Source organism: Panthera uncia (assembly GCF_023721935.1).
Source record: "Panthera uncia isolate 11264 chromosome D3 unlocalized genomic scaffold, Puncia_PCG_1.0 HiC_scaffold_8, whole genome shotgun sequence".
In the NCBI taxonomy this organism is placed as follows: domain Eukaryota; kingdom Metazoa; phylum Chordata; class Mammalia; order Carnivora; family Felidae; genus Panthera; species Panthera uncia.
The window spans coordinates 46,558,436-46,583,957 of NW_026057586.1; the positions used below are offsets into that span (position 1 = coordinate 46,558,436).

Here is a 25,522-nt window from a genome sequence, read left to right on the forward strand (position 1 = left end):
AGGCTCTGCCAGTTAAAGCTCTTCTCAGTGAGGAGCCATTTCTCAAGCTCTCCATGGCAGCATCCCAACACCCCAAATTGTGTTTCTCTCCATGCTGACTGGTGTGTGTGACAGGAGAATGGGCCCCTGAATCCACTTCCATCAGGGACACCCTCAACCAAGAAACACCCTTCCTCTACTCTTCCCTTCTTTAAGACCTTCTGGTTCCATCCAACCCACTATGCCGGGGGCTTGCAGGCAATCCCATCCATCCTCTGCCAGGCCCAGAGATGTGCATTTTTCTCTAGAGGACCAGCCCTGAGGAGAACTCCAGGGAGAGTCTGAGGCTGCAAGTTACCACTCTGGAAGCCAAAGCCAAGGCCAACTCAGCACCTTAGATCTTCGCCTCATGGGTGATAGGACCAAAGTGGTTTCGTGTGTGATGCGTGCAGCAGTTGTGATCTACTACCCAGACTTTTCAGCCATTGGTTAGCAAAAGTTAACTTTTACAAGTGTCTGATTCTTAGTTTCTCTATGCTCTTTATTATGTTCAGATTTTAAATCAAATAGGGTAGAAAGATCTAGGCACCCCATTTGTTTGCTAGAGCTACCATAACAAAATACCACTGACTGGGTGGTTTCAACAACAGATATTTATTTTCTCAGTTTTGGAGGCCAGAAGTCCAAGATCAAGATGTCAGCAGGTTTCATTTCTCCTGAGACGTCTCTTCTTGGCTTGCAGATGGCTGCCTTCTTGCTGTGTGCATGCATCCCTGGTGTTTTTGTGCATCCCGATTTCCTCTTCGTATAAGGACACCAGTTTGCACAGCAGATTGGATCGGGGCCCGCCCAGATGACCTTATTTAATTACCTTTGTTCTGGGTCCCATCTCCAAATACAGTCACATTCTACAGTACTAGAAGTTAGGGCTTCAACATACGAAATTGGAGGGCACACAATTCTGTCCATAAGAGGAACAATCACATGCTTCTGGTAGCATCCAAGGGTTTACCAAGCTTTACCTCAAAAGAAATGAAGTGCATCTAAGCCTTGTTCTTAATTCTCTGTTGATGCATTATATTTTTCATAACAGTGACATTTAATGAATATTGCAAAGATAAAAAGAAAAAGAAATTGTAGGCACAAATCAATTCCTAATAAATCTCTTAAGGATCTTTGAAATTCAGCCACTGAAAGCAAAGTTTCTTCCTCTGGTTTAAAGCAAAACAAACCAAAGAAAAAAGAGTGGTTTTTATCTCTGAGTTTTGGGGAGGTGGGGTAGATTCTTATTATAGTTGTTTTGTCCTAACAATGTTTTCTGTAAGAACTTTCTTGATTGCTAAATCTTGACTGTTTTTTGTTCTTTATCTTCATTGTGTTCTTACAACGAGCATTGCCCCTGTCCAGGTCTCTCCAGAACATTTGTACAGTCTGGTACAAAGAAATAAGCTCCAGTCTTGTTTCACAGGTAACAGTCTGCTCTCAAGTCGAAAGAGGCAGATAAGAAGAAAAAGCATATGTGATGCTTTCCTGTTTGACAAGCTTTCCATGAGACAGCACTCCAGGTTTGTTTCTTTGTGTATTTCTCCCTCTAATAAATGTGATGGGCAGTTTGGAGTATGGACATCATGAGTAAATAGGAAAATTACTGCTCCAGACCTTAATTAATCACACAAAAGCCATCCCAGAAGTCTGTCTCCCATGCTCAGATGCCTGATGCTCCAACAGCTGCTCACAGGGAGACAATTCCCTGAGGTGTCTCTGGCCCTGGCTGCATTCAAGCCAGGCTCAGTGAAGGATTCTAGAGGCCAACAGACCCAACTGCCAGGCAGGCTGCCACCTGGCAGGGCTGCCCCCTGTGGGGGCCTCTGAGACATAAAGAAGTTTTTGTTTCCTATGAACGAGACGTGAACTACAATCTATGGTGCCCTCTGTGACTAAAACCCACCAAGTGTGATTTCTGAAATTCAGGTAAACAGAAGGGAATTTGGGTCAAATATGGTAAGTAGACCACACACATGTATCTCTTCTCCCATCCAAAACCTGGATAAAATGACAGTGAAAGAATTAAAAAGATGTAAACCCATAGGTCAAAGAGAACTGGAGAGGCAACAGTGAATGAATGACGACTGTCAACACATTTGTGGGGGGTGGGCGGGGATAGAAAGTAATGGAGAAATGGCAGTTAGCTTAGCAGAGGAGAAGAAACTATAAGCTACCAAGGTGCAGAACCCTGGAGAGGTTGGGCACATGGACACTGCAGGTCCTCCATAGCTGGGGGTGAGGCATGGGTCTGGAACAGAGGTTCTGACTGAAAGTCTGCATACACAGTATGTATGTCTCTTCCTCCACCAAACACCAGCCCTGCTCACCAGCCCCCACCAACCCATCCCTGCTCCATCTCTTCCAGGAAGCCAAGAAGGTATTCTTTAGAGAACTTGAACCAGAGAATCCCAGACTCAGATAACAACAGGCATAGAGGATGGGGAACCAGGTGCTAGACTGAAAGAAAAGCACTTAAGTGAAAATCTGGTTTTCCAAGCACCCTTCCTGCCTCTGCTCACAGAACATGAATGTCTGGATATATACCGCCCAAGCAGAAGCATAAAGGAAAATTCTCCAAAGAAATTCACTGGCTCTGGAGAAAATCTCCACAGAGACTCCCATCTAAAAATGTTCTTCATCAACTCAGCCAGCTCACCTCCTGACAATACTTACCGAGGGACAAACCACTCCCAAGCACACAGTTTCCTAATGGCTCCTTATTGCATCAGTTGTTAATCATAAATGAAGATTCGAAGATCACCAGACATTTGAAGATGTTCTCAAAGATGCAAAAAGAGAACTAAGCAAATAAATATAGTTTTTAAGGGACTAATAAGACATCGAGGCAGCAGAGGAAACAAAAGTAAAACCAAAAGACAAAAAAATGAACCTACAGTAATTATCATCAGAGAGCTCTGAAAAAACATTGCCTTCACAAAACAAGATAGGATACAATAAAAAGGAATCATCAGAGTGCAAAAGAAGAGTTTGTGAAATTAAAGATATAATAACCAAAATAGAAAACATTCAGTAGGACACTTGGAAGATAAGGTTGAGTGACTGTTCTCAAAAAGCCAAAAAAAAAAAAAAAAAAAAGGGGACTAGGGGGAGAAAAGGAAATTAGAGAACCAGTCTAATGTGTCCAACATCAGGAATTCCAGAAAGAGAAACTTAAAATAATAAAGAGGTGGAAATGATCTCACAACTGGAAGATATGTTTCTAGAGAGTGTCCAACACCATGCATTGAAAAACAAAAGCAAAAACCCAGCAAGACAAATACCATGAAACTTCAGAATACCAGGTATAGGAAAGATCATAAGTCTGCAGAGAGAAAACCTATCACAAAGGATAGGAAACAAAAATGCCATTGGTGCCTATCACAAGGAACACTGAGGCCAAATGACAATATAGCAATGCCTTGCATATTCTGAGGTAAAAACAATTCTCAGTCTATGTCTACAGCAAGCCAAGCTCTTCATAACATATCAGGGTGGAATAAAAAAAATGTTCAGAAAAACAAAAACTAAAAACAATACACCTCCCACACACCCTCTCTCAAGGTGTCAGTGCTTAACTCGTGTTAACCGGAATTAGTGCTTCACCAAAACTGGTTTTTAGTTATCATGGCAAAACGAAATGGGAATCTAGGAAAGGAGAGAAGAGAAAATCAATCCCAGCAAGATATAGAAAATGAGTCATACGACAAGTATGCGATGAGCCTGAAAAGCAACCAATGTAGAGTGCAAGGGGTTTGGAGAACTTTGGGAGAAAAATCTCCAAGTGGGGGGTAGGGACAAGTGGGAGAATTCTAGATTATTTGATACACCTAACTTGTGGGAAACTGCATGAGAAGCATTTTACACCTCTGTCAGAGGACTTGAAAAAAAAGCGGTGATAGGTTCATAGAACACTAAGCGAATGGAGGGAAAAGACTATCCATTTTGGGGAGGGGGAAGTGGGAGGGAGATGTACAACAAACTAAAGGTAAATGCAGTAAATAAATAACCCCTTTATCTGTGGTTTCACTTTCCAGAGTTTCAGTCCCCCAGGGCCAAACACAGTTCAGAACAGATGATCCCCCTTCTGACAAGTGGTCAGAAGGTCAGTAGTAGCCTAACACTACATCACAATGCCTACGTGGTTCACCTCACTTAATCTCATCATGTAGGCATCTTATCGGTTCACATTATCACAAGAAGAAGGGTAAACAGAGTACAATAAGATATTTTTAGAGAGAGAGAGACCATATTTACATAACTTTTATTACAGTATATTGTTATAATATTGTATATTGTTATAATATATTTTATTATTAGCTATTGCTGTTAGTCTCTTACCGTGCCTAATTCATAAACTAAACTTTATCATAGGTATGTGTGTACAGGAAAAAATATTGTACCCATAGGGTTGGGTACTATCTGTAGTTTCACACATCCAGTCTTGAAATGTAACCCCCACGGATAAAGGAGGTCTACTCTGTAGCACTTATTGTTCAATAGCAAACAATATTTACATAGCCACAATAAGGTAAGCTCCGAACAGGAATCAAATGAACATGGTATCAATATGCTGAGAGGAAGTGGGGGGGATTAGAGAAAAGCTCCACTATCATCATATGAAACAAACAGATGATGTCTAAAATAGGTAAATCAAGAATTAACATATTAGCAGATTGTTCACAAATACGAGTGTACATTTTAAAAAAAGCTAAAAGACCTAGAAGTGGTTGCCAATGGATACAGAGAGAATAGGGCCTGGGGAGAATTCGAGATGGATGCTGCTCGGTTGATTCTGTCTTTTGATCACATTTTTTTTTAAATTATGCTCATACAGAATACTTTAACAAATATAAAAAAATAATACTAAGTAGATGAATATATAGGAATAAGTAGATAGAAGAGACAGGAGAGGAGAATAAATAGTGAGGTAAGACAGTTTGAATAAATAACTGGAAAGGCTTATGTTGAAGCTAGAAGCCATGAGGAGAAACCCAGGCTGAGCCAGTACGGGTGCCCTTTTGCCAGAAATGGAAGAGCAGCATTGGGCAATCAGGGAAGAAAGAATCGCATTTTAGATTATGTAGGAACGATTCTGGCTTGGACTGAGAGAAAAAGAACATTGGAGCTATGGATAACGCACTGTCTTCTGGAGAGTCTGCAACAAAAAGAACCTGAGGTCACCATGAACCCCCTCCGCATCACCCAAGAGGGTACGATCCACATCAGACCCCAGGTATTGATACTCCCTGGGGTTACGCAGGTATGTACACCAGCCCTGTCGGTAGACACACAAATTTACAAAGTAGGTTTTACACCTTCAACTGTACCTCAACTCTTTCCCATTGTATTTGGTCCTTGTAATGATCTACCTGAGCATAACTGTATCTGATAACTCTTCAGACTGTCAATGGTGACGCTATGTTGCCCCTAAGAATGATATTGGTGCCTTAGTCTTGAGAAGGTATACCTCTTAGAGAGATCATAAACTACAAGCCCCCAAGGAGAAATTAAGTCTTCAAGTAGTAGCAGAGGTGTCTCCAAAGCAAAGACCCGGGCTTGGTGTGGCACCTCACTGTGGGAGGCCGGACCCCGGTGCCAGGCTGAAACCGGGTCGAGCAACGGCTCCCTGTTGACTCAGCCATCCCGGTGGTTCCCCCTCCCATTCCCCCACTTGCAAGGGCATATGAAAGCCTTGTCAAGGCTGAGAAAGTTAATTCCTGAAGCCTGTGGTCTGTGGGTGTTGGCAGTAATGTTACCCCCCTTTTTCTAGAAAAAGAAATAGAAACAAACATGGGAACTGTGTTTTGCTAGCAATCTATCAACAAGGTCTTGCTGTGACCCGTTTAGAAAGTTCACAAGGTACACAGAACTAAATGTTTTGGCTGGCAGTGATCATGTGAAACCTGTTTATTCTTAGAATGACCTGATCCATAAGAGTCTTATATTATAAAAGATTGTGTACAGCAACAATAAAGCCGTCACTTGGGCCATCAGCCCAGGGGACCCTCCTGTTCCCAAACTGACTTCTCTTCTTTTTTTTTTTCTTACATTCCCCTACCCTCAGGACCCTGATCTCGGTGTTTGTTGCAACGGTCGCAACACCTCGCAGCCGTTCCCTGATCAGTGTAAGAGATCTCAGGTAGATCACTTACCCTGGCTGGGCATGAAGACCTTTCTTGAGATTGAGGAACTGGGCTAAATACACTGTCTGGCCCACTCCAGCTCTGATAGCTTAGCTGTATCTAAATTAAACTCTGCTGGAGGAGCTCAGCTGCCTCGTGGACAGAAATCTTCTAACATGGACACCCAGGTTGGTTCCCCCATACGTCGGATGCCACTTTACAACATTTCAGGTTCTACTCAAAAGGCTTCCTCTTCATGCCACAGAGGGTCGGCTACTAAGTTTTCCAAATGTGCCTTGAATCATGCCCAATCAACTATCCTTTTTTACATGACTTTTCTTCTGATTTTAATAAATCCATAATGAAGAGCAAGTCATGAACTTCTACTAGTCACTTCTGGAATAGGCGTTTCCATGGCTAAGGCTGTTGTGTGGCATCCCTTGAAGCATCCCTGCTTGTCCCCTTTGAGTTGGATGGGAGATAAAGAGATTTTTATCAGCCCGGGATTAGTATATAAGACAATATTCCATACAGTTGCTAAACATTCTAGGTTGTGAAAAACAAACCACATAGACTTTTTAAGTTGCCCTTAACCTCTGGCTCCAGTCCTTTCTGTGCCACGTATTCTTGGCTGAGTTCGTACAAGCCTACTTGTTGAAAGCAGTTTCCCAGATGCCCATCAGTGCTGCCATTTCCACTTTCCTGGTCCAGGGTAACCAAGACTTTCTGCAACCTGATTCCAGGTTTCCTTTGCAGCTTTTTTACGCTCTACACAAGATGGCTGCTCTCCGAACATATCATTTCTTGTCTTTACCCTTTTCCCCCAGATTCCAAACCTCTGGAATGCTTCTCCTTTACTCTATATTTGGAGGTTTTTGCACCTTTCCAAATACAATTCAGATCCCTCCTCCCACTCCCTGTACACTTGCCCCAAACCCCACTGGCTGAGATGCTGACTCTGCCCACTAGTTGCGGAAAACCTATCCCCTTTAGCGTTCCATGTTGCATACAAACCTCCATAGCTCTTCTTACATGATCTTGAACATTTCTTAATCTTTCCTCTATCTCTGCTAATCTTCTTACCAGGCTATAAATCCCTTAAAGGCAGAATATATATCTTAGACCTCGCTGTCCCTCCTGCAGGAGGAGGTACACCTCAATAAATGCTCCTTTATCTTATTATTGAATAAGAAGCATTTCAATAGGAGATATCCACCCTGGGTCGCGATGGATGTGAACAACACCCCTACTTTTCTTCAACTCTAAGATCATTTTTGCTCAACAGAGCCAGTCACCCACATTTGAAGACCTTTGCTGCCAGGATCCCAGAGCCCTGGGGTTAGCCTCGTCCTGCCAGACCCTGCCACCATACTCTATAGTCGGAGAGGCAGCATAAGCAGAGACAGGCACAGTGTGGTGGTAAACTGTGTGGGATCTGGAGTCGAGCTGCACTACGAAACTGTGATTTCACCTCCTTGAGCTTCTATTTCCTCCTGTGCAAGATTGGATAATATTAGTACCTACCTCCTAAGGTGTTCATAAGGATTAAATGACTTCATAACTGTAAACATTGCAAACTGTGAACATTGCCCGGCTTATAGTAAGCACTCAATAAATCTCAGTTAATATTATTATTACTTTTTTTTTTAAGCTTGGGTCCAACTCTGCATTTGACTATTAACTATCCTTTCCTTTAGTTTTCTCTCTCTTTTTTTTTTTCTTTTGGTGGTGCTTATCCACTTCTGTGGCTCCTTGGCCTCCCCCATTTGCAAGCCCTATATGAAAGATTTGCCCCTTCAACATAATAAAAATACTTCTAATAACAAATGTGAGGCTTCTACAAGAAGGTACGGTACAAGTGTGACAGTTGAGTGAGATGAAGCATTTTTATGCGTGTGAGTGACTTCAAAGACTGGAAGATACTTTCTACTGTTTTTTTTTAGAAATTCCATGCCTTCTACCATTATTTGTTTCTCAGGGCACTTGTTAACATTGGATCTAACGCATGAGTCCCCATGTTTCAGCAAATGTATCTTGTCAACTTCCCCTCCCTCCATGGTGTGAGATGGACAGGCTGTTTCTGAAAGAACCTGTCCCTTGACCATTGTAAGGGTTGAGATTTATACAGTGAGTAACCTTTTTCTCCCGGGGTTGAGATTTACATATTGAACGATTTCCCCACCCCCACCCCACCCCACCCCCCACCCCACCCCCACCCCCGGGGTGGGGTGTGGGCTGTGAGCTGCCCTGCATGCTTTGAACTCAATCAGGGAAGGGGAAAGGCTGCTGGAGCTCTGTCACCAGGAGCCACTTTCACCTTGACTTTCACAGTTACTGTCAGTATAAGAGGAGAGAAATGACACAAGAAAATAGCCATGTACTTAAAAGTCACAGTATTCATCCAGGAGTCTTATGAACTATTTGCTACCGTAATGATCACCCAGTTTTCTGCTCAGTTGTCTGGGAAAGAAACTTACATCTGGGATATTGGGAGAGGAAGGGAGAGACAGACAGAGGGAGACACAGAGAGTGACAGAGAGAGAAAGAGAGAGAGAGAAAGGATTTGAAGAACTCCAGGAGAAATAAAACAGTATGAGCCCTCAGAGGCATCCTACGTCAGTGACAAGCCATGCAGCAGCCATTGTGTGGAAGGGTTTTGATGGCTTCATTCTCGAGCCACACAGCAGACCCAGAGCCGTGGGTCTGGGTGCACAGCAGCTGTGCTCTGCCTCTACCTGCTGTAACCGAGAAGATCCGTCCTTAAGGTGCCCGTGAGGCCACATTTTCATGAACTGCCTGAGCAATTGATAAGTCGTCAGTTGGGAAGTAGAGACATTCACAGGTTCAGACCTGAAGCTTGGTCCTTAAAATGAATTGGAAGCATCTGGCTGTTTTGCTGTCGGTAGGTAATGATGCAGCCGCCTCACACACCCAGATGTGATTCTACATTTCTGCAGCTGTTCTGGTGGGAGTTTCAACACCCAAAACATCTGCTGCTGGGACTCTGCGGCACAATTCTCACTCCATCTCTCTGGGTTCTTATTCTTTTCCTAGAAAATGTACTTTCTTTCCACTCGGTATTTTCCTACTTTCCAAAGGTGTTATTCCCAGCAAGGGGATACCCACCGAATTCTATGTAATGTGGAAGAGAAATCCGTATCATCTTCAAAATTCAGAGCCAAACTGAGGGGGTGTGACGCTAATTCATTTTATGAGGTTTGATGAGATAGAACATTACAGCCAGGCAAAAAATTTCATACTTTATGGCACACGTAGAAGAAACGGTTATAATGAAGTCACTTCTGTATGTTAAACACAATTGACAGGGGAACGCCTCTAAAGTCCAAAATGTTTATCTCCGGGATATTTGTCAACATCATCAAATTGCACACATAAAGCACTCTCAGTACTGCCTATTTAGTAGAAAAAAAAGACCCTTCTCAAGCCTGATGCCTCAAACGTTTTAGGTGATATTACAAACTGACATACTAGTTTTGAAGAGCAACAGGAAATATTGAGTCACAAGATATTCATGCACTTTGACCCAGTAATTTCTGGGAATTTATCCTAAAGAAATTATCTTATATGTGGAAAAGTCTTACTATAAAGATGCTTATCACAGGACTTACTATGATGAAAACATGGATTTGATCTATTGCCCCCAAATATGGAAATAGTTAAATAAATATGGTGTCTCTATTTCTATAGGATACGTGGAAAATCAAAACGGGAGACTGACAAAAGTTCAGTGGCCCAGTCAGCAATTAAAAAGATATTTACCGAAGTAATAATACTGAAATGCTTCTGACATACATTCAGTGGAAAAGCAAAATACAAAGTTGTTTGTGTTTGTGCTTAGAATCCTATCAAAACTTAGCACTTAAAAATGACCCAAAGTAATTGCTCCAAAACAACAATAGCTATTGTGCTTAAGTGGGAGAATTATGGGCAATCTTTTTCTTTTCTCTATTTTCCGAATTATTTAGGAAGGGGTTATATTACTTGAGTCAACAAAAAGACCAAGAAAAAGGCATCCCTACATTGTGACCAAGACATGAAATCTGCCAAGGTAAGTAAAGTTGAAGAAAAGCAATAGCAAGGAGCCTGAGGCATATCTTGAAAAGAAATCTGGACTAGTGGACTTCAGAGGGAGACCTATTTCTCTGTCACAATCTCAGTTTTTGGCCAATTTTCTCCAGAGTGTTAAGGAATCCAAAGTGAAACTAACCCAACATTCTGACTGCCACCTGACAAGGGTTGGAAATGCAGTGACAGACTATGAGAAAGCCAATCCTGCATCATATGAAAGTTCGTGAATAAGCACAAACGGAGAGACTCATTTCTCTTCATTTCAGGGAAAAACTTGGAACAAGACTCCTCTCCAAGTTCCACCAGGTAACTTTTCCAAGCCCGTGAAACTTGGGAAGGGTGACTATAGCACTTCTGTCTCTCCACACCCACGTCTTTGCCAACCTCATATTAAGCCTGAAGGAGAAAACAGATCCAACTAACATTACTTGGGACCTACTCTTTTTTTTCCGCTCATATTTTAAAATAGTACATTGATTTTTTAATATCCCAAAATAAATTGCTATTTCTTAGCCTTTTGGGGGACAGCTTTAATTTAGGAGGGAGAAGGGATGATTGAGTGATAATAAACTGATTAGTCTCAGGATTTCTCAGGGAAATGCTGACCCAGCATCATGGCCCTCACACACGCCATTATAATTCTTTGATTTCCTGTCACGGCAGACAGTTCAAAAATGGAAAGTAAATAGGAGACATGGAAAATCAATGAGAGGTGCTGAATTGTTCCAGCTGCTGAGGTCTGTTAATTACATCATATTTTTATGGAGACGTTCAGCTCAGACTCGCCAAGTGCCCACATCTGGAGGCTGTTGTGTGCCATCCTGTTGGGGCAGCTCTTCTCCCCCAGCATCTTGGTTAACTGCAAAAGGACAAGCTACCCCAGGAAAGCCTGCTTGTACAGACCAACTCTCTGAGGCAGAATCCGGAGATCGTAGTGTCTTCCGTTACCATAGAGATAAGAGGGGTTGGGAGCTGGAGAGGGGCCACTGGAGTGGCAGGAAGCGGGTTAGTCAGTATGCACAGTGTGAACCCAAGGAAAATGAAAGTCTGTTCTACTTGGATAGACAGGCCTTGGTGGGCTAAGTGGGAGAGAGCTGAGAAGAGTTGAGAGACCACAGGGAGCAAGCAGAGAGAAACAAGGCTAGGGAGCGAAACGCAGGGCTTAACGCTGTGTGAAGAGCCAACCCACTGGGGAGCCACAGTGGATTTCCAAGACAAAGTCCTTCGAGCACCTCCTCTCTTGCCAGGGCAGTAAAAGCAAGCTCACAGCACGAGCATGAACTTCATGAATCGTTTCAATAAAGGTCCTTCCACACTTCCTTATAATTTGGACCCTTCCAGAGTCCCTTCTGGTTTCCCTTCCACCTCACCATCCTCTATTCTTTCTTTTTTTCTTCTCTCACATCTTTCCAGAAGATTCTGAGCCCCTTCTTTTTTTTCATCTTTATGCATGGTAGGACTGGCTTCTTCATCCAGACAACTCTAACTCATCACAACCCATTCTCCTTCCCTCTTTTTGTTTTTCTCTCTACACCAACTCCTTCCCTCATTACCTTATTGCTATTTTTTCCTAATTGTACCTTCATACACAAATAGCTGGAGGTTAGCTGGATGAAAGGGAAATCCAGTGCTTATCACTGATGGTTTAAGATATTTCCTAGGGGCACCTGGGTGGCTCAGTCGGTTAAGCGTCCGGCTTCAGCTCAGGTCATGATCTCACAGTTCCTGAGTTTGAGCCCCGCATCAGGCTCTGTGCTGACAGCTCAGATCCTGGAGCCTGCTTTGGATTCTGTGTCTCCCTCTCTCTCTGCCCCTTTCCTGCACTCTCTTTCTGTCTCTCAAAAATAAGTAAATGTTTAAAAAAAATTTTTTTTTTTAAAAAAAGACATTTCCTAAGTCCAGTCCCTGCTTCCCACCTTCCCACTCCCTGCCCCAACAGGTGAGACTGTCACAAGCAAAGTTTTGGCCCAGGCCTCTATTCTTTAGAGAGACCCCAAGGGTTCTACATATATTTTATTTATAACCCATTATTTAAATATGTATTTCAAATGTGTGACATCTATCTCATACTCTATCTGCCCCCACAAAAGTTGCACATTTTATTGTAAGTTAAATGTACATGTATGTACATGTAAATGTAATATAGCAAATGTGTATTGCATTACAATTTTTGTGTAAATTCAATGTACAGTGTAAGTTTAAAAACTTACAGATTTTAATGACCTGAGCCGAAATCAAGAGTTGGATTCTCAACTGACTGAGCCACCCAGGCGCCCAGTTCTGGTTGTTTTTTGAGTGGCTTGTCTGTGAGAGGAATCTAAGCACACACTGAGCATCATCAGTGATCCAACTTGAAAATATAAATTTCCTGCTACTCCATGTATAAGAATCCAGATCGGTTTGGTTAAGCTCTCCCACAATTGCAAAGCCAACTGTAAACAAACTTATAAATTGCGAGTATTTATCTGATTCCAAAAAGCTGATCTAACACTTGGAACTGTTTTTGTAATTCCCCAATATCGAGTGCTTGCATTCATTCAAATGCTTTCATTTTTGTAATTTACTGAAATTTGAAATAAAACAAATGTGTACTAATAAACTGTCATTTAATTGGCTTTCTATATTAAGACTTCCATTTACATTTCATTTGAAAAGAAATGCTTTGCTACAAAAAAAAAAAAAAAGAAAGAAAGAAAAAAGTGGTGAGAGCCCCTGGCTTCACCCACTGCCCCCTCCTCCTGGCTCCACCAACGGTCCTTGCTTTTCCAGGCTATTCTCTGTTCCCTAGTCTCTTCCTTTCAGACTTGATCCTACAACTCTGTCCTGCTCTAACCTGGTAAATAGACTCACACTGAGGTGGTCTTAACCATGATTTAAGGGGTTACTCCTGTGTAGGAGGGGAGGGAGGAGATCTGCATTGTACCCTAAACTGCTCAAGTCCCAGGGAACCAACATAAAGGAGCACATCATCCACAGTGAAATTCTAGGCACTTTTGAGAAGAGTCTGTCAGAAGCAACTCTTAGTTAATCTCTACCTTTCAGTGTCTCTCAGACCACCAACCTTTCAGTGTCTCTCAGACCACCATCAGAGAGAGACTTGCCTCAGAACCCCTTGCGAATGAAGCACTTGTGGGAAAGGTAGGCTCCGGCGACCCACTCCCAACCATCTGGAGGTTAGGATCTGAAGCTGCCTTTTTAGCAAATAATTCTTCACTTTGAAGTTCAAGGGTCACCCCCATCAATCTTCCACGCACTGGTGCAGAAGGCATGAGTTGAGTGAGGATATGGGGTGCTGCCTGCCCGCCCTTTGCCTGGATTGAAAGATACAGACTTAAGAGGCAGCCCGGGGAGGCACCAGAGCAAAGAGAAGCATGCAAGCAAGACGACAAATGCAGAGAGAGAGAGAGAGAGAGAGAGAGTATAAAACCCAGGGAGCAATTTCGAACAGGACAAGAAAAAGAATTCCAATTTCCCTTTCTCCAGCTCCAAGTTCATCGGTCAGCGGTGGCACAGCGGAAGTCCACTGGGGACAGTGTGAACAATGGAGGGAGCCCAGCTCCTGGCACGTCCTGGAGGAAATGGTAGCATGAAAGTACAGTGCTGTGCAGGGCAGTAAATACAGACATGGCCCTGGGGACAGCTCTCCACCCATGCGGAAAGGGTTTCTGGGACGCACTTCCCCATCAACCCTTCTCCCAGGCTGGCCCAGAATTCCTGAAACCCCCGGCGGCCCAAGTACTTGACCAGAACCAGCACATCCCTGTCCTGGCACCTCCTGAGGCTGTCATTCGTACCTCCGTTCTTCCTTCATAAAAATCCACCGTGCACTCCAAAAGAGTAACTAGGACACTTCGTTTTTATTCCACATGCATCTCATTTGTCTTCAGTAGGTTCTTCCATAATCTCATCATTATTGCTATGGCCCTCGGAGGACAGCTGACTTGCATTAATCAGCCGAGCCCCTCATCGCTCACCAGATTCTTTACACTTTTACCATGCCCTGGGGCATCCTAACTTACTTGAAAAATTAATAAACCTCCCCCTCTTATCTTACCTTATTAATGTCTGTCTTTGTAACCCATTATCCCCGCATATCATCAGAGATCACTGGAGGGCGCAGTGGTCACCAGCTTGCTCCCCTCATTCTATCCTAAAGCCAGAACACCACCCCCTGAATGGCCAGGAAGAAAATGGCTTTCATGGGCCAGCAGGGTATTTGTTTACCAGCTCAATGGCACAGTGGATGGAAAGCAGAAGAATTCTTCGGCTGCAGCTCAAGGCCATTAAAGTCCATTAAGTTGTTCTCTCTTCCCCACCCCCTCTCCCCCTCTTTTGTGCACCCTAGTAAATCTGACTCATTAGCTTTAGATGTTTTGAAATACTGGTACATTAATCACTTGTGTTTGCACACTGTTTATGTGGGTTGTTGGTCATGGTCTGTAGTTATACTGGCTGTCTCCCTTGCTTACTTAAAGGTACAATCCAATTGAAAATAAAGATTTTTGCAGGTTTGCTCATTACACACAGTGTCGGCAGCTGGTGAGTGTCTTTTGCAATTCATCAGAGGCCTCCCAGACCACCTGCTCTCGGCATCCTGCAAACAGCTGGCTCTGGGTAAGTACCATAAGCTATTACCTTATACAATAAATAAATAAATAAATAAATAAATAAATAAATAAATAAATAAATAAATGGATGGATGGATGGATGGACGGATGGATGGATGGATAGGCAAATAAATAAATACATTCAATTGCCAGCCTTGAAGCATTGCTTCTTGAAGGGAAAAGTCCATTCTGAAAAGGGAAAAATACCTCTGGCCCACACCTTCTTGGTGTCATTTAAATGAAAAAAGGGGGAGGGAGGTGATGACCCCAAAACTTCCAGTGGAAATATTTTGTCATTTGAGGACCAAGGCAGTCAAGAAAAGGACTCTACAACAGGTTGGCTGGGTAGTTTGGTTTGGTACAAAGAATGAGAGGTAGGGGGTAGGAGGTGACTTGATTTTAATTACTGGGTTTTTCTTTTCTGAAAAAGTCATAGGGAGGCTTTGCGAAGCCTGAGCTAAGGCCTCCAGATGTCCCAGGAAGAAGAAATCAACCCCTGTTTCCAAGATTGCCACTACTTTTGATTTTTGTGACACTTTACCCCAGTCTTTGACCCTGAGAATGAACTGGGTGGCCATGCTCTACTCCTGTTCTGACCCTGCAGCCTGAGGAAAGCCTAGGGACAGCAGGAGCCCCATGGCCAGGCACTTGCAAGGAAGAAGGACAGGATGTGAGAATGGGTAACTCCTAGGCTGCGTGTAGCAGAGCTTAGCAAGACAGAAACAAGAAGATGGTTGGTGGCCTGGGGGGCGGGGGGAGGGGAAGACGGACATTCAGCAGGGTGTCATTTTGAGAGATTTCTAAGGCTATCATGGATAGCCTGCGACTTCCCTCAAGTCTACTTGGAAACTTTCTAACTTGGGGCTGGGTCTTGCAAACATCACCCAATACAGCTATGATCCCCCAAATCATTTACTCCAGTCTCCATGGGTCAGTCAAAATTTAGTTATGTCTTTTGACTTGTTCTTGCAAAACTGGAAAGGCATACTGACATACGACAGGCACCCATGTGACTCACTGTTTGTGTGTGTGTGTGGGGGGGGGGGTGTTAATTTTTTTTAATGTTTACTTTTTAATAAAGAGACAGAGTGCGAGCAGAAGAGAGACAGAAAGAGAAGGAGACACAGAATCTGAAGCAGGCTCCAGCCTCTGAACTATCAGCACAGAGCCTGACGTGGGGCTTGAACCCACAAACTTTAAGATCATGACCTGAACCAAAGTCAGATGCTTAACGACAGAGTCACCCAGGCACCCCTATTTGACTCACTGCTTACGAGCTTTGCCAATCAAATGCCTGAATGAAGCTGTTAGAAATCATTATTTTTATCTTATGGTACGCAAAATTCTAATAATTTAACTTTATTAGATTAGCTTTATTAGATTTATTAGCAGCTTTATATTTTTTGTTACCTTTTGTCAGCAAGAGTATTTATGGGTTGAATTAACACGAGGAACTGTTTTCCGTTTTACCAAGTTGAAAATGAAGGCGCATCTATATTCCTACATTTTTTTACTTGAATCCCTCAAGAACTATGAAGGGAGTACCTGCTCTATGTGGTGGGGAAGCGAGAGTATCAGCATCAACCAGGGGGCTTGTCAGAGATGCAGACTCCCTGAATCAGAGTGTGGAGCTTAACATTTAAGATCCCCAAGTGACTTGTTTGCACATTAAAGTTGACAAGCTCTGCTCTCATATGCCCTTGATTCTTTCTGGTCAGAAGTATCTGATAGAGATGGCCACCAGCCATATCAATACTGAGGTGATCACAAGAATTTGAATAAGCAAATGTGAACCAAACAACTTCCTCACCTACGGGAGAGAGGACTTTTGAGTCCGAAGAATCTGGGCTTTCTTTCAGACTCTGCTTCTTAGTAGGATCCTGACTTGAGGAGAGTCACTCTTCTGAGGCTTCGTTCCCTCACGGAGACTGGAGATAACAGCAACTCCACTGCCTGCCTGCAGGACAGTTTCCAGAATAAAGGAGAGCCTTTGTGTACAATCACACGGGAAGCTCCAAAAATGTTATTATGTATGTATAATTAAATCATAGTACCACAGCACTAAGTGGTAGGATGTTGGAGGTGGAACAGCTGGATCAGCCCAGGGAATGAGGATGAGGCCCTTCCCCCAATGGTCGGTGGGGGGTGGGGGTGGGGGAGAGGCCCTGGTGGTTGCAGGGCTCCAACTGCTAACATTTTCACGGGTGGAAGTGAGTGCACTGGCCCTTGCGGCATCTCTGGCCCTCAAGAAGTATGCGGCCTATGTTAAATAAAAGGAATTGAGTAGTCATTGCTGGGGGCCTTTGACTTCTTGAAGAAAGATTATGACAAGCTCGGGATGACTATTGGACAATTCATGCAAACTTGTGAAAGCCTGATGGCCTTCTAGGCCACATTTAAGAAAGTGCTGATCTCTTATAGCCCGTGGGCAGGCAGACAGAATGATCAGGTTCGGAACTTAATCACAAGAGTGGCAGAGTTCCAGAGAAAGTCAACATCTCCTCCTGGAAGGTTTCTTCTGCCAAGATCAGGGCCCTAATAGAGAAAGTGTCAGACTCTGGGACGTGAGATGGGGATCTCTAGTAATGCAGATGAGAATTTTCAGCTCTCTCTCAGACCCCCTTGGCTCCCTGGATCTACAGACAAGGCCCACACCCCTTTGTTAGAAATAGTACCCCCAGGGGCACCTGAGTGGCATAGTCTTTGAGTGTCTGACTTTGGCTCAGGTCATGACCTCACAGCTTGTGGGTTCAAGCTCCGCATCAGGCTCTGCGCTGACAGCTCAGAGCCTGGAGCCTGCTTTGGAATCTGCGTCTCCCTCTCTCTCTGCCCCTCCCCTGTTCATGCTCTGTCTGTCTCTCAAAAATAATAAATAAACATGAAAAAAAACGAATTCCAAAAAAAAAGAAATAGCACCCCCCATTTGCTTGAAGATCCCTCAGAGATCTCAAATGAAGCAGGCGTCTCTACTAGTGCATCAGGAGCCCCCAAGGCTACCCCCAACATACACCAAGTTTGATGATGTGCTAGGAGGACTCATAGGACTTAGCATATCATTGTACTCAGTTACAGTTTATTATAGCAAAATGATGTAAAGCACAATCAGCAAGGGAAAAGGCGCACGAGGTGAAGTGCTGAGGAAACCAGGTGCATGCTTGCAAGGGCCCTCTCCCACAGGGGTCACACAGGATGCACCTGGTTCTCCACCAGCAAGTTGTGACGACACATGCGAAATGTTACCAACCAAGGAAGCTCATCGGAGACTCAGTGCCCAGAGCTCTTATGGGGGGGGTGGGGGCTGGTCATCTAAGCAGTCTCTGCCGGGCACATACCCAAATTCCAGAATCCCAGAAGGAAAGCAGGTGTTCAGCATAAACAATGTGTACCAAGAGTATACGCACAGTGAGCCAGTCTTATCAGTTCTAGGAATGGTGGGAAGCCTCCCAGAACCCAAGTTCCCAGATGCCAACCCAGGGCCAACCTCGTAAGCAAGGCTTTCAAAGGATACCAGTCGCACTTTGGGAGCCTGGAGCAAGACCTGGTAACCATTTCTCCCTTCTCAGCTGGTGAAATATATTGGTCCATAGAGGGCACTGCAGTGACACTGCCTTAGCTGCAGGAAGGGACTTCTCTTTCTAGTCCCATTGTGCCATTGTTCTTTGGCCTGGCTGCCGGCAGATCGGCATGCAGGAAGCCTGGTGATACTCACTCTCCAGCCCTCCTGGATGACCTCCACCATCCTCCCTGCCTTGCTGCCAATCTCCAACCCTCCCCAGAAGGCTGTTCCTGCAGACCAAGCTCCAGCTGTGCCACCTAGTAAGTCTCTTCTTCATGAGCACACTGTGTTCCCATGGTAGCCATGCCCTTTCCGTGGAGGTCTGGGTCCAGAGGGTCTGGAAGGAAGAGAACAGAGGACATGTTTCTTCTCACTTCTCGGTCCTTCCTTATTCATGCTTCCTCAGCCCAGCAGGAGTAGCTGCTTTCCACATATGCTATTTCTATACTCCTTAGAGTCCTCTTTTATTCCTTTTGGTAGTCGAATATCTTTTACTAATTAATAATTCTTTAGATTAAATATTCCCTATTTAAATTACTTGTGCGGTTTCAATCTCCTAACTGGACCCTGATTGAGGCTGTGCCTTAAAAGACAATGCTTGTCCCCATTGCCCCTCCTGGAAACCAGACAGATTATGAGGTTAGATCTCAGCACCCCCTAACTGGGATGTGCTGGATCAGCTAAGGGAGAAAAGGGACTATATGCCAAAAGAGCTGCAAGATCTGGCCAATATGTACCAGCAGGCATAGGAAAGGATACTAGTAGGTGGGGGTATGGAATACAAAGTTGAATTAAGGTGAGTTTATCAGCATGGACTACTCTCCCGTGATATACAAATCTAGGCAAATACCCCTGCTAGGATGCTAGGATGACTCTTAGAAGTTTGGAAAATGTGTAACCCATGGCCCAGTGGATTAGAAATACCAAAACTGATATATCAAGTGGCCTGGAAAGGCATCTCAAGGCTCAGAGAAGTGGGTATGCATATACTAGTAAAAGGACATATACTAGGTAGGTCTGGAAACTCCCCATTGCCAGCAATGTGCCTTAGGAGGTCCCAGAGGATGCCCTTTTACCAGAGAGAAGGAATGTGCTTGGGAGAGGAGCATGAGCATTGCTGAGAAGCTTCGTGGTGGCTATCCTCTGTAGCCACACAGGCTGAGAGTAGGAAACGCCATTACAGAACTGAACTCATTGAAAACAATGGGAATTTTGAAATAATAGAGGTCTAGTGGCAGCATCGCACCATCCAAAGCAATTATCACAATAAAAGCAAAGTCAGAGTAGCAGCCGGGAACCTCAGAGAGCTATGGATATGGTAAATAGAACATAGTGTTCCTAGGGATGGCCAGCAAGGGTATTGCACAAATTATCCCACTAAAGGAAATCAAGAATGAATCATCAAAAGTCTGCAGGCCCAAATAAAAGGTCATGATTGCTCACCAGGCTTCTGTACCAGAGCTTTTGTTTCTAGAACAACTGAAAGAGAAGTCAGGTCCCCAGGAAAAAAAGGCATTGGAAAAGCACAGCAACTATATTCAGTAGTAATTCTCCCAGTTGTTCCCCCAAAGTGACCTATAGCCATTTAGTCACAGAGGGATAATAGGATATTACAAGTGTCGTTGGATCCAGAGTCTGAGTTGACTTTGATTCCCAGGGATTCGAAGCACCATTGTAATTTCTGTTGTAATTGAAGAATATGGAGTCCAGTTGTGAGCCCAGGTGCAGCTCCCTGTGGGTCCACTGGGTCCATAGATTCATCCAGGGATCATTTCCCCATACCCAAATATAAAACTAGAATGGGCATACATGATAAATGACAGAACCCTTATATCAGATTCTTGATCTGTGGAATAAGAGCTATTGCAGTGGAGAAAGCCACGTGGAAACCTCTGAAATGTCCCCCCTGCCTTCCTCAATAGCAAACATATTTTTTAAAAAATCATATCCAAAAGAGAATGGCAAAAATCAGTGCCCATTCAGGAATATATTCAGGAATGGTATCCCCATTAATTCACCACTCTAGACCCTATAAAACCTGTATTGATCGTGGTGGATGACAGTGGACTACCACCAGTGGTGTGCTGGTCAGTGTTTCCAAGGTTTGGGGGAGGCTTGTAGACTTTGCCAAGTTTCATGGTGTAATGCTCCCACCAAAGGCTTAACAACCATCTCCCAAGGCTCCTCAAAATGTAAGTCAGTGCTCATGGGCCAGCACGGGGCTGCTTCAGCACACAGATTACCACAGACATGACCAAATAGAAGTCTCCATTGCAGCCACTGTACCACTTGTGGTATCTTTAACACGATCTTCAGCATATCCATAGCTATTAAACCAGCTAACTTTTTTCCATCCCTATGGGAAAGAAGGATCAGAAGTTGATGTTCCCACAGGATGGATGGTAGTAAACAGTTACCCTCCTCCCCCAGGGCCTTGTTAAATCTCTGTTAACACCTCAGGGCCTCTGTCATAACATGGTCCGAAGGGACTTGGGCATTCTGGAGATTTCACATAATATCACGTTGGTCCACAATGCCAGTGATGTCATGTTAATCAGCTGGATTTGTAGAAAGTGGAAAGTGTCTTTGGAGTATCTTGGTAAGAGACATGAGCTCCAAATGTCGAAGAGAAGTTCTAAGAGGATTCAGGAAGCCACTATCTCAATGAAGGGTGTTTAGGGGTCAGGTAGACTGGGGAATGTTGGGGAACATGCCTTCCAACCTAAAAAACAAGGTATAATTTATACCTTTTTAAATTCCTATTGTTATGCAGGTGCAATCCGCAGTGCTACCTGGCCAGATGATCCAGCAGAGAGTCTGTGGCAGGGGGAAAAAAAACACCATGCACTAAGTAGGTGACATAATATCCCACCGGGAACTGCCTTGTCCAAGGTTGCCCTCTCCTCTGCTGAGAGCAGTCCACAGTCAATGACTAGCTGATGTAGAAATATAAAGTCTTAGCCCTGACTTCGACCTGGGACAATTCTGAAGAGTTATGTCCCAACCAAATTCTCCTGAGAGCTCCCTGGAGAGTCAGCTGAAGCCTCAGATGCAAATGGCTCAGAGGGCCAGCCTCTCCCTGTTTGTTTCTGTCATCCTCTGTTCTTTACAGATGTGTTTCTCAGAAGCACGCCCCAAGAAACCTGGGCAGAGTATGCAACCCTTTATCTCAGAGTCTGTTTCCAGGGAACCCATTCTAAGAAAGCCTCCAGTGGAATTCTGAATCCCACTCTTTATCTAGAGATGTTCTGCTTTTTAATCTTGATTTCCCATTGTTTGTGTTATTGTTACTGCTCGGTGTTTCCTGGTGAGATTTCCTCTGAAGGAAAAAAAATGGCAAAAGTAGAATCTGTCAATGGCTCACACTTGAAGGGACACCTTGGGCTTATTGCCTTGTAACTAACCATAGCCTGCTGAAGCTTGATCTGGAGTTTGGACTTTGCTACAAAGCCCGGGATGGAAACTATGTTGTCTTTCCATATGCCACTGGCAGAGCCTTCTAGTAGAATTTCAAGAAGTATTCTGAGGTCATATTTATAAAAAAACAAATAAACAATGAACATAATCAATTAATATTAATCACTCAATTAATTAATAAATTTAGTTAATTAAACTTAATGATGTCAACCTTGACTCTGAAGTAAGGAGTAGTGGCAGCATATGTGACATATATTTGCAGGACTGTTCTAGAAGTTGTGTTAGGCTAAGCACTGGGAACTAACGTGAGCAGAGGAAAACTCCAGAGTAAAACCCAGAACTGCTATAGAATCAGATGCTCCAGGAGAAGCATGGGCTGTTTTATGGGAGTAGAACTCCTGGATTACAGGCAGGCAGAACAGGTCTTCCCATGAAAGAGCTTCAAGTATTAAATCTATGTGGCCATCAGAATGGAGGCAGCATGGACTCTCTTGACCTACAGGGTACTGAACTGGTTGCTCTAGAATCCAGACACAACTGGGGTACCAAATGTACACTTCCGTCTGAGGCCATGCTGACCTAAGACTTCCCAGGAGCAGGACGGGTCAGACTGGCCACAGGAATCATGATGAGATAAAAATCAGTCCTACTTATAACCCAAAGGAGTCAACTAAAAAACTGAAAAGTTTTAGGACTACTTGAGAACCCCAAAAGATTACTATTTCAAAATAAATAAAGGTATATGAGGCAACTGGGTGGCTCAGTCGTTTAAGCATCCAACTCTTGACTTCGGCTCAGGTCGTGATCTCACAGCTTGCGAGTTTGAGCCCCACATTGGGCTCTGCACTGACAGTGCAGAGCCTGCTTGGGATTCTGTCTCTCACTCTCCTTCTCTCTCTCAAAATAAATAAAAATAAGCTTTAAAAAATAAATAAATAAATGTATAAAAATAGCATTTTCGAATATGCTATAAAACATAGAAAGCAGATCTCACATTATATGTGTATGTGTGTGTGTGAACGTTTGGGTGTATAGCTATTTAGTTTGGGATATAACTTCATATATATATATATATGAACATATATACACATATATATACATATATATATGCACACACAGAACCTCTAAGGTACAAAACCTTTGCCAGTGCTGACCTGCTGCCTTCACATCTTTACTGCCTCTGCTCTGGTCTTTACTATAAAGTGGCTGACAGCTCTTAGCTGCATCATCCTGGCCCCTGTGTCAGCTGGTTCTGGCAGGATTTGGCCAATGGGAGGCACTGCTGGGAGATTAGAAGGATAGGAGAAGGAAGAATTTAGGGTATTTTACCTCCTCCTTCTGTGCCTTAGGAGACACCTCAGTAGTGAAGGTGCTTCTCCATTGTTCCAGCTCCCACCAGACTCTGCCTTCAAGCAGCCAGCTTCCACAGGTGACCTTGCCACAAGCTCCAGGAACACTGCCTCCCGCCTCTGACTCTCCAGCCTGGGAGCGGGTACTCCCGCTGTTGCTTATCTCCCAGTTGCCTCGCTGTCCTGTTTCCCTTCTGAGCTCTTTGACCACCCATGGAACTAACTGCCAGTGTTTAATTCCATGGATTTGAATACTCAGATGGTTTCTGCGTCCTGCTTAGACACCAGCTGTTTTGAAATTTTTTTAAATTTACTAAGGGTAAAAAGAAGATGTAATTATTAGAAAGACTAGTTTGCTAGCTGCAGCTTCTCATGCCCTGATTTCATCTACACCCTCCTCAGGCAGCTCACTGGCTAAACAGAATGTGTTAACACTGACCATCCTGCCTCCAGACCAGGGTGTACAGGGAGGATCCAAACAATGACTAGGTAAAAAATACAGTGAAACTCTACATAACTATGTAGAATAAATAGCCATTCAGGAGAGAAATGTCCCATTCAAAAAGAACCAGTGTGGTACCTGAGCAGTAATTCTCCTAACAGCAACAAAAAAGAGGGACTGAAACTAATATGTAAGGAATAAAGAAAAGTTTAAATGATGGTTTAATCTGGAAGTAAAGGAAGTTTTTAGACAGCAGCTACTTTGCATTCCCAGGGTAACCAAAGAAATGGAATGAAAGATGATGGAGCAAGATAAACTTGGATGGAAAGGCAATTAGAAGAGTTAAGTGAATATGCCTGAGACAAATAATAGCGTAGAATTCTAAGATGCTATTAGAAGCAGAATTAAATCGATAGAATCATGACGATAGTAGCATAGAGCACAGGTTTGTGAAAATCACCTACAATGGATGGAGAAAGAATTAAAAAGATAAAAACAATTGGATGGAATATGGTTTATGTGGCAGACCAATAATGGAGATCTAATATATAAGTAACTTCTATGCCTGGAGGAAATAACAACAACAACAAAAAAGCAATGACAATATCAAAATTCACAACAGAAGAAAATCTTTGTGAAATAAAAGAAGATTTGTATATAGAGCTCAGAAGGCTCACTCTATCCTAGCTAAAATAATAATAATAAACTCACAGCAAACCAAATCTGGCAAGTTGTTGAATTTCATATATGGAGAAAGTATCCAATAAGCATCCAGGCAGAAGCAATAAGTTATTGACATAAGAAAGAAATTAGATAACTCTCAAACTTCCCTCAAGAAACATGAATGGCAATAAGTAGTGGAGCACTGTCTAGAATATGCAAGGAAAAGAGGTAGACCTACCATGTACAAAGTTACACGTATAATTTACATACATGTAACTTTGTATTGTAATATGTATAATATGTATATTTATAGGCAAGTGATATACATATATATTATAGGCACACGGGTGTGTGTGTGTGTATACAAATATTATATGTACATATATTACATACAAATATATATATACTACTTGTATATATACAAATATAAATACATATACTATATATATACACGTATACTTATATATACAGATAATATACATATTCTACTTATAACCATATATGTATATACGCATATTTTTATGTGTATAAAAAAGTAAATAATCCATGCTATTTAAAAAAAATTTTTTTTAATGTTTATTTATTTTTAAGAGAGAGAGACACAGAGTGCGAGTTGGGGAGGGCCAGAGAGGGAGACACAGAACGCTAGGCAGGCTCCAGGCTCTGAGCTATCAAGCACACAGCCAAACCTGGGGCCCAAACTCAAAAACGGTGAGATCAGACCTGAGCTGAAGTCAGACGCTTAACCGACTGAGCCACCCAAGAGCCCCAATAATCCATGCTATTTAAAAGGAATAAATAACTTTAAAGGAAGATGTAATAAATTCAGAAATATAAGTTTAAATACATTATTTGAGAAAAGAAGCAACAACTTAGAGTATATACACCTTTGAAAGGAGCACAAAAATCAAGGAAGCTAAAAAAGTATAAAAGCTACAATTAAATAGATATTTAATTAGTTACCTTTTTTCAAAAATTACTTTTAATGAGTTTCTATGTTACAGAAAAGTTGAAAGGATAGTATAGGGAATCCCTACATACCCTTCTCCCAGACATTCACTGAAGCTTCACAATTATCTCAATAATGTCCTTTGTAGCAAAGAATCAAATCCAGGACCACATGGTCTACCCAGTCATGCTGAGTGTCTAGTTTCTTTTAATCTGGAACAATTCCTATGTGTTCTTAACTTTCATGATCTTGACATTTTTGAAGATTATAGGCCAATCATTTTGCAGAATGTCTCTCAGTTTGG

The 25,522-nt window shown here is 43.0% G+C and overlaps 1 long non-coding RNA gene across 1 annotated transcript; it reads left to right on the plus strand.

The window, feature by feature from the left end:
- The first annotated feature begins 1,801 nt into the window (after nt 1-1,801).
- LOC125914771 (uncharacterized) lies at nt 1,802-3,144 on the plus strand. The gene is made up of 2 exons (XR_007455423.1): nt 1,802-1,950; nt 2,390-3,144. It is a non-coding gene; the product is annotated as an uncharacterized LOC125914771 (long non-coding RNA).
- Nucleotides 3,145-25,522: the final 22,378 nt, after the last annotated feature.